Source organism: Heterodontus francisci, unplaced genomic scaffold, assembly GCF_036365525.1.
Source record: "Heterodontus francisci isolate sHetFra1 unplaced genomic scaffold, sHetFra1.hap1 HAP1_SCAFFOLD_51_2, whole genome shotgun sequence".
NCBI classification, from domain to species: Eukaryota; Metazoa; Chordata; class Chondrichthyes; order Heterodontiformes; family Heterodontidae; genus Heterodontus; species Heterodontus francisci.
The window spans coordinates 1,909,264-1,919,461 of NW_027141369.1; the positions used below are offsets into that span (position 1 = coordinate 1,909,264).

The following is a 10,198-nucleotide window of genomic DNA, read 5'->3' on the forward strand; positions in this document are numbered from 1 at the left end:
ACAGCTGTTGACAACCGAAATAAATGATTTGGATGTAGGGATTAAATGTAATATTTCCAAGTTTGCAGATGACACAAAGCTCGGTGAAGTGTGAGCTGTGAGAAGGATGCAGAGAGGCTTCCAGGGAACCTGGAGAGGCTAAGTGAATGGGAAAGAACATGGCAGATGGAATATAATGTGAGTAAGTGTGAAGTTCTCCACTTTGGTGGAATAAACAGAAAGACAGAGTATTTCTTAAATGGTGAGAGGTTGGGAAGTGTTGATGTCCAAAGGGACCTGGGTGTCCTTGTTCATGAGACACTAAAAGCTCTTGTGCAGGTGCAGCAATCAATTAGGAAGGCAAATGGTATGTTGGCCTTCACACGAGGGGTCATGAGTACAGGAGTAAAGATGTCTTGTTGCAATTGTATAGAGCCTTGGTGAAACCGCGCTGGAGTATTGTGTATAGTTTGGTCTCCTCATCTAAGGAAGGATATAATTGCCATAGAGGGAGTGAAACAGAGGGTCCCCAGACTAATCCCTGGGATGGTGGGATTGTCTTATGAGGAAACTGGGCCTGTATTCCTTAAAGTTTCCAAGAATGAGAGGTGATCTCATTGAAACTGATAAAATTCTTACAGGGCGTGACAGTGTGGATGTAGACAGGATGTTTGCCCTGGTTGGTGAGTCTAAAATCAGGGGACCAAGTCTCAGAATAAGGAGTAGGCCATTTAAAACTGAGATCGAGTTGAATTTCTACACTCAGACGGTGGTGAATCATTGGAATTCTCTACCCCAGAGAGCTGTGGCAGTTCAATCATTGAGCATGTTCAAGACAGAAATTGTTAGAAATCTTGATACTCATGACATCAAGGGATATGGGGAGAGCACGGGAAAGGGGCGTTGAGGTAGATGATCAGCCATGATCGAATTGAATGGCAGAAAAGGCTCGACGGGCTGAATGGCCTGCTGCTATGTTCCTCTGTTCCAAAGAGAGTTGGCGCCAGCACGCAGTCTTGCTTTACCCCACTGCTGATCTTGAAAGTGTCTGATGTTGCTCCATTGTAACTGATGGAACTGTGCATGTTCTCGTGGAAAGAAGAGATGATGCCCAAGAGTTCAGGAGGGCAGCCGAGTTTCCATCGCAGTTTGAAGAGTCCGTCTCTGCTGACAAGATCAAAGGCCTTGGTGATGTTTATCAAAATATGTGCGGTTCTGTGGCGCAATGGATAGCGTGTTGGACTTCCAAATAATGATATGGAAGGCATTCAAAGGTTGTGGGTTCAAATCCCACTAGAGTCAGATTTTGGACCAGAGACAGAAGAGCACGATGGAACAGAGAGTGAACAAGTGTGTCAAAAGCACCGACTCAGAGACAGAGTGAGAGAGAGGAGGAGAGCTGGGGTAAAAAAATCAAAAAGTGACATTACAATGGAGAGTGAGAGCAGGGAAACAGAGAGCCGCTGGGGTGAGTTTCCAGGATTTGGTTCTTTCTTCGGTGCAGTGGAAGGAGCTGTTTGGTGAGGATCTGTTGAGCTGTGACATCACAGGCAAGCAGGCAGTTGATTGGTTTGGAAAAAGCTGCATGTTTGATGAGTATCTGGTAAGTGATTAAGGTACATTTTAGTCCTAATGTTTAAAATAGTAAACAAACTAGTGGTAAGCTTAATAAAATATACAACAAAATAAACAATCGAATAAAATAATTAAGTAGTGAATTGAAACACGTTAAGGATGACAGGACAGGTGATGTGTCACAGCTGCAGCATGTGGGAGCTCCTGGATGCCAGTGTGATCCAGGGCAAACACGTCTGCAGTAAGTGTTTTGTTTCTGCGGCAAAACACCTTTGACCACCGGTCCGTCAGGCAGTGGTCTGCACGGAATGTCCTCAAGGGCCTACGGGAAAAGGAGATGGTGGATCCTGTCGGATGGTTCCCCGAGCAGACCGTCAAAGTCATTTGGCGGAATGCCTCATCACCAGAACCTTCAAACAAGCACCAAGACGTAGCTTGGCTGGTGGTGAGACGGGCCCTTCCCGTCAGATCCTTCCTGCACACCCGAATTCTCGCCCCCTCCGCACATTGCCCCCGCATTGGCTGTGGTGGGGAAGATACGGTCGCCCACCTCCTCCTGGAATGTGTCTTTGCAAAGCAGGTGTGGAAAGAGATGCAGTGGTTTTTGTCGAGGTTCATCCCAAGCAGCTCTGTAACACAGGAGTCTGTGCTCTCAGGACTGTTCCCAGGGACGCACACCGAGACAAACATCAACTGCTGCTGGAGGACTATCAATTCGGTGAAAGACGCCCTTTGGTCTGCCCGAAACATGCTGGTCTTCCAGCGCAAAGTGTTGTCCACCACCGAATGTTGCAGACTGGCACATTCCAAGGTCCAGGACTACGTGCTGAGGGACGCACTAAAGCTTGGAGCAGCCGCAGCAAAGGCTCAATGGGGAAAGACCACAGTGTAAGGTCCCCCCACCAAGCTGAACTGAGGGGCTGGATCCATGGGAAATCCCTCGAACTGTATCGTTGATATTTTCTTTTGCTGTAAATGTAAAACTGTAATTGGCATGACAATAGTGAAATGGAAGGGTTGTGAAGAAACTCATGATAGGAGAGAAGGAAACTGATCTCCCTTGCAATGTTTGTATTCTTTGGTGTTGTTTGAAACTGTTTGGCAATGCAATTTTTGCAGATTTTTATGAATAAAGTATATTTTGAAAATTAAAAAAGTGTTTGCGGCTCAAAGAGTGAGAAAAAAGGAATGCCGTGGGAGTAGGGGACAGTATAGTAAGATGGATTAACACTGTTCTCTGCAGCAAAGAGCAAGAGTCCAGACGGCTGTGTTGCCTGCCGGTGCCAGGATTCAGGACGTCTGCTCAGGGCTGGAGCGAAACATACAATGGGAGGGGGAGGATCCAGTTGTCGTGGTCCATGTCGGTACCAACGACATAGGCAGGACAAGGATAGAGGTTCTGCATAGTCAGTATGAGGAACTAGGCACCAAATTAAGAAGCAGAACCTCAAAGGTAATCATCTCTGGATTATTACCTGAGCCATGTGCAAATTGGCATAGGACAAATAAGATTAGAGAAAGTAATGTGCGGCTGAAAGACTGGTGTGGTAGTAGTGGGTTCTGGTTCGTGGGGCATTGGCACCAGTACTGGAGAAAGAGGTGGCTGTACCGTTGGGACGGTCTACACCTGAACCGTGCTGGTGCCGGTGTTCTCGCGAGCCACATAACGAGGGACGTAGAGACGGTTTTAAACTGAATAGTGGGGGCAAGGGATCAAATTTGGGAAGATATGGTGAATCAAGGAGGAAAGGCAAGGCAAGAGAGAAAGGTATAAATATGGGAAATGATAAACAGACTGTGACAGGAAGGGACAGAATGTACAAATCTAAGAGTAAATCAACACATAAGGCTAGAGGTTACAAAAATAATAAAAGGACAAAACTAAGTGCTTTGTATCTGAATGCATGGAGCTTTCGAAACAAAACAGATGAACAGAGAGCACAAATAGAATAAATAAGTACGATCTGATAGTCATTACAGAGACATGGCTGCAGGGCGACAGAGATTGGGATGAGAATATTGGAGGTGACATGGCATTTAGGAAGGACAGGAAGCTTGGAAAAGGTGGTGGGGTAACTCTGTTAATTAATGATGGTATTAGCGCAATAGAGAGGGATGACCTAAGTTCAGGAGATCACGATGTAGAAGCAGTTTGAGTTGAGATGAGAAATAATACAGGCAAGAAGTCACTTGTGGGAGTGGTGTACAGGCCACCTAACATTAACCACACTGTAGGGTGGGGTATAAAAAAAGAAATAATGGCAGCTTGTCAGAAAGGTACAGCAATAATTATGGGGGATTTTGATCTCCATATAGACTGGAAATTCTGATGGGCAGAGGTAGCCCAGATGAGGAGTACATAGAATGTTTTTGGGATAATTTCTTGGAAAAATAAGTTCTGGAGCCAACCTGAGAGCAGGCTATACTAGACCTGGCATTGTGCAACGAGATAGGATTAATTAATGACCTCATAGTTAAGGTGCCCCGAGGTAGTAGCGATCATAATATGATTGAATTTTACATTCAGTTTGAGGGAGAGAAGAGTGGGTCCCAAACGAGTATTTTAAACTTAAATAAGGGCAATTATAAGGGCATGAAAGCAGAGCTAGCTAAAGTGAACTGGCAAATTAGGTTAAGGGATAAGTCAATAGAGATGCAGTGGCAGACATTTAAGGAAAATTTCAGAATACACAGAATAGATACATTTCAACGAGAAAGAAAAATTCCAAAGGTGGGACTCACCATCCATGGTTCATGAAAACAGTTAAAGATACTATCAAACTTAAAGAAAAAGCCTATAATTGTGCAAAGATGGGAGGCAGGTCAGAAGATTGGACAGAATATAAAAAACAGCAAAGAATGACTAAAAGATTGATAAGGAAGGTAAAATTAGAGTATGAGAGAAAGCTAGCGAGAAATATAAAGACAACTAGTAAGAGTTTCGATAGATATTTTAAAAAGAAAAGAGTTAACAAACTGAGTGTTGGTCCTATGGAAAGTGTGTCTGGGGAATTAATAATGGATAATTAAGAGATGGCAGATGAATTGAACAGATGCTTTGGATTGGTCTTCACTATTGAGGATACAAATAACATCCCAGTATCAGCTGTAAGTCAGGAAATGGAAGGGAGGGAGGAACTCAAGAAAATTACAATCACCAGTGAAGTTGTACTAAACAAATTGTTGGAGCTGCGGGCTGACAAGTCGCCATGTCCTGAATTGGCTAGTGAGATAGTTGATGCGCTGGTTTTAATTTTCCAAAATTCCCTCGCTTCGGGAAGGTTCTGTTAGATTGGAAAGTAGCGAATGTAATTCATTTATTCAAAAAGGGAGGGAGACAGAAAGCAGGAAACGACAGGCCAGTTAGCTTAACATCTGTCTCAGGGAAAATGTTAGGAGCGATTACTGAAGATGTTATAGCAGAGCATTTAGAAAAACTAAAGGTAATCAGGCAGAGTCAACATGGTTTTGTGAAAGGGAAATCATGTTTAACCAATTTATTGGAGTTCTTTGAGGGAGTTACATGTGCTGTGGATAAAGGGGAACCGGTGGATGTATTGTACTTCGATTTCCAGAAGGATAAGGTGACATATCAAAGGTTATTGCAGAAAATAAAAGCTCATGGTGTCAGGGGTAACATATTGGCATGGATAGAGGATTGGCTCGCTGACAGGAAACAGAGAGTCAGCATAAATGGGTCATTTTCTGGTTGGCAAGAAGTAACGAGTGGTCCACAGGGATCTGTGCTGGGGCCTCAACCTTCTACAATTCTCGAAATGACTTTGATGAAGGGACCAAAAGTATGCTTGCTAAATTTGCTGATGACAAAGATAGGTAGGAAAGTAGGCTGTGAAGAGGAAATAAGGGGGCTACAAAGGGATATAGATAGGTTAAGTGACTGGGCAAAGACCTGGCAAATGGAGTATAATGTGGGAAAGAGGGAAATTGCCCACTTTGGCAGAAAGAATAAAAAAGCATATTATCTAAATGGTGAGAGATTGCAGAGATCTGAGATGCAGGGGATCTGTGTGTCCTAGTGCACGAATCGCAAAAGGTTAGTCTGCAGGTACAGCATGTAATTCGGAAAGCTAATAGAATGTTATCATTTATCGCCAGGGGAATTGAATACAATAGTAGGGAGGTTATGCTTCAGCTATACAGGGCATTGGTGAGACCTCTTCTGCAACACTGAGTGCAGTACTGGTCTCCTTATTTATGGAAGGATGTAAATGCATTGGAGGTAGTACAGAGAAGGTTTACTCGACTAATACATGGAATGGGTGGGCTGTCTTACGAGGAAAGATTGGACAGGCTAGGTTCGTATCCACTAGAGTTTAGAAGAGAAAGAGGCGACATGACTGAAACATACATGATCCTGAGGGGTTTTGACAGGGTGGATGTGGAAAGGATGTTTCCCCTTGTGGGAGAATCTAGAGCAAGGGGTCACTGTTTAAAAATAAGGGGTCACCCATTTCAGACAGAGATGAGGAGCAATTTTCCCCCTCAGAGGGTCGTGAGTCTTTGGAATTTTCTTCCTCAAAAGGCGGTGGAAGCAGAGTCTTTGAATATTTTAAAGGGAGAGATGGATAGATTCTTTATCTGCAAGGGGGTGAAAGGTTATCGGAGGCAGATGGAAATGTGGAGTAATCAGTTCAGCCATGAGCTTATTGAATGGTGAAGCAGGCTCGAAGGGACGAGTGGCCCACTCCTGCTCCTAATTCGTATGTTCATATGTAAAGACAATGTAGAGTGGTCTGTCCTGTTCACAGTACTTCTCCTGTAACTGCCGAAGTGAGACAATCATGTCGACTGTCGATCTACCAGCTCTGAAGCTGCACTGAGACTCAGGATAGATGTGTGATGCCAGGGTCTGCAATCTGGTCAGAGCAATGCGAGCAAAGACCTTCCCCACAATACTTAGCAAGGAGATGCCTCGCTAATTGCTGCAGTCACTGCGATTCCCCCTTATTGTTGTACAAGGTGACAATGTTTGCGTCACGCATGTTTTGAGGTGCAGATCTTTCCTTCCAACAGAGACACAGAAGTTCATGGAGATGCTGCAGTAGAACCGCTTTTCCACTCTTGATGATTCCAGGTGGAATACCATCATTTCCCGGGGCTTTACCAATGGCAAGATGGTCAATGGCTTTGTTGAGCTCCACTATGGTGGGGTCACTGTCCAGCTCCTCCATGACAGTGAAGTCTGGAATGGCACTGAGAACCACTTCAATGACAATATTCTCCGTTATGTAGAGTTTAAGGGAATGCTCCACTCACCTTTCCATCTGCTTGTTAACAGATGATTCCACTTTGACACCGCACTGAGACCTTGAGCATTGTTGTCTGAAAGAGCCTGATCGAGGATGTTGAGGAACTCCTGGGTCCGTTCTGGATCAGTGGTTCATCAAGTGTTGATCTGAGGACGACGTTCTTCTTGGATGGATGAAGCTTCCTTGGCTGAAGCCTGACCTTGTTACACACCAGAGAGTGCTCAGTGTCACAGTCAGCGCTGTGATAGCTGTGAGTGATGAGGACACTGCTGAGGGTGTTTGCACTGGTGATGATAAGGTCTAGCTGGTGCCAGTGGCGTGATCTCAGATGTCTCCAGGACACCTTGTGGCACAGCTTGACCTGGAAGTAGCTGTTCATCACACAGAATCCATGGTGACAGCATAGCTCCAGCAACCTCTGTCCATTTTCATTCATCTTGCCAATCCCCTGGTGCTCTATGCACATTGGCAAAGCTGTGTAGTCAGTACCCAAGCTTGTGTTGAAGTCTCCTAGAAGGTACAGTCCCTCAGTGCTGGGAATTCTACTGATGGCAGTGTCAAGTGTCACAAAGAATTGATCCTTGACATCTGGGGTGGAGGTGAGTGTCGGGACATAGATGCACATGAGATTAACTGGGCCCACGCTTGTTGACAAGTGAAGAGTAAGAAGTCTCTCTGAGCCTACTGTGGCTGGTTCACTCATCTCAAGTGGCATGTTTTTTACTGTGAAAACCACTTCATGCTCACGAGTTGCCTCTTGGGCTTTCCCCTGCCCGAAGAAGGTGTAGTGTTTCTCTTTGAGGGATCCACTTTGGACGAGTCTAGTTTCTTGCAGCACAGCAATGTCCACATTGAGCCTTGTGAGTTCTTTGTCCATCAAAGCTGTCTTGTGTGTGTCATCAACCTGCAGAAGGGTGTCAGTAAGGCCAGGACACATGGTCCTCACATTCCAGCTTGTGATGCGAAGGACTGGTGTCTTCTTTGTTGAGCTTGTTTTTCTTGGTGCATTGATTATCGATCCGCCTGTTGAGAGATGACTCTCTAAGCTCCAAGCACCCATTGAAGCAAGCAGGTTGTGGCAGGACAGCACCTAACTGATTGGGGGCTGCCCAGCTTGGAGTGGGTGGTAGCTATCCAATGAGATGCGATGATCTCTTCAACTGTCAGAAGTAACCCCTGGTGCTCATACTCTGCACCAATTGAGTGAGAGCTTATAATCGGTAACCGTTTCTTCCCGTGTTGTGCTAATGTTTAAGCACAAATAGTGTCCTCTGCACGGAACGTTCGTCTTGAACACAAAATGGCTCCGTTGGTCATGTGTTAATAATAAAATGGCTTTCTTGACCTTGTTAGTTATTACAATAGATACATTATAAAAATGGTCAAGTTAAACTAAGATCGAACTACCCAAGCTTACCTGCATCCTCCAGTCCTCTGGCAACATTCCCATATTCAAGGAGGATTGAAAGATTGTGGTTCGCATCTCTGATATTTCCACCCTTACTTCCCTCAGCAACCCAGGATGCAACCCATTCAAACTGGGTGACTTTTCTACTGTGAGAGCTGCCAACCTTGTAATTGTCTCCTCTTTATCTATTTTCATCCTGTCCAATTTCTTCACTTCCTCCTCCTTTACTGTGACATTTGCAGCATCCGCTTATTTTGTGATACTTAATTAGTGCCTCAGCCACAACATCTGTCTCCACAGGATCTCCTAATTGAACCCCCCTTTCACTGACTGTCCATATGTTGGTAAAAGACTTCAGTGTTCCCAGTTATGTGACCTGCTAATCTTTTCTCATACATTCTCTTGCTGATCTCATTTCCTTCTTCAGCTCTCCTCTGTACTTTCTGTATTTTGCTTGTTTCTCTACTGCATATGAATCCTCACATGATTTCGATATGAATGATTTTTGAACTATTTTGTTGAAGGATTGAGTTTTGTGAATTTCTCCCTAGCTCCCCTCATGGTCAGGCAGAAAGTTTAACTGCTGTGTTTTCAAACAGCAACAGCTTTATTTGAAAAGACATTGGGACAGGATTCCGGGTTTTAATCCAGTCACAAATCTGGTTCTGGTTCTGGTTCCGAAGAAGGGTCACTGACCCGAAAAGTTAACTCTGCTTCTCTTTCCACAGATGCTGCCAGACCTGCTGAGTGAATCCAGCATTTCTTGTTTTTGTTTCAGATTTCCAGCATCCGCAGTATTTTGCTTTTAATCTGGTTCTGATGTCGTGTGGCTCCAGCTGTCACATGACCTGTCAGAGGATGACCTCATAATTGGCCCAGTCATGGAGCTGTGGGTTGATGTTTAAATTGTTGCAAAATAATTTTCCATAAGGACAATCAAAATGAATCGATATATAAAAGGTAGATTTTGTGAATCTGTGCTCCCAGTGGAAATTCCTGCAGAGTCTGCTGGTTTTCATATCCCCAATTCCCCACAGGAAGCTCTGTGTCGGAATCTGTATTCATTCTATCAATATTATACAGAATCATTTCATGGGAGACCCCAGTGTGAATTGTAAACAGGTGGTTCAGTTTTAACTTTCAAAGTAACACAGAAGCAAAATACTGCAGATGCTGGAAATCTGAAATAAAAACAGAAAATGCTGGAAATACTCAGCAGGTCTGGGAGCATCTGTGGAGAGAGAAACAGAGTTAACGTTTCAGATCTGTGACCTTTCATCAGAACTGGGCTGAAATTGTCAGAGGGCCAAGTGGCCTCTTTCTGTGCCTTAAACTTTCTATGAGTCTAAGATTCTATGAGATTCTGGAATCAATTTCAGGGTCGATGACATTGCACTCTGTAAGGATAGGAAGATGGAGATTATTAAGTACAGTGCAAGAATATAGATGCTTTTACATTATTTTAATCAAAATTGATTTAAACTTTGTGTTCACGCATCCGATCTTTTGATCACAATGACGCTGATAACAATGGAAAAAGCAAGACTTGCATTTCACGACCACAGGACGTTGCAAAGCCTTTTTGCAGCCAATGAAGGACTTTCCAAGTGTAGTCACTGTAGTCATGTAGGAAATATGGTGGCCAATGTGCGCACAGCAAGCTCCCAGAAACAACAATGTGATAAAAACGAGATAATCTTTTTTTAAGTGATGTTGATTCAGGGTTAAACAATGACCAGCACCCCAGAAATAATTCCCCTTCTATTCTCTGAAATAGTGCCATGGTACCTTTAACATCCACCTGAGAGGGCAGAGGGATCCTCAGTTTTCTGTTTCACCTGAAGAACAGCATTTCTGATAGTGCAGCACTGCCTTAGTACTGGACTGGAGTGTCAGCCATTTTTAAAGGGCTGTTAGTCCTGCTGGAAAATATTTCAAGGAAGATTAAATGAAATGAAATAAATAC

The 10,198-nt window shown here is 44.1% G+C and overlaps 1 non-coding gene across 1 annotated transcript; it reads left to right on the forward strand.

Moving 5' to 3' along the window:
* The first annotated feature begins 1,190 nt into the window (after positions 1-1,190).
* trnag-ucc (transfer RNA glycine (anticodon UCC)) lies at positions 1,191-1,281 on the forward strand. The gene is given in 2 exon segments: positions 1,191-1,227; positions 1,246-1,281. It is a non-coding gene; the product is annotated as a tRNA-Gly (tRNA).
* The last annotated feature ends 8,917 nt before the right edge of the window (positions 1,282-10,198 follow it).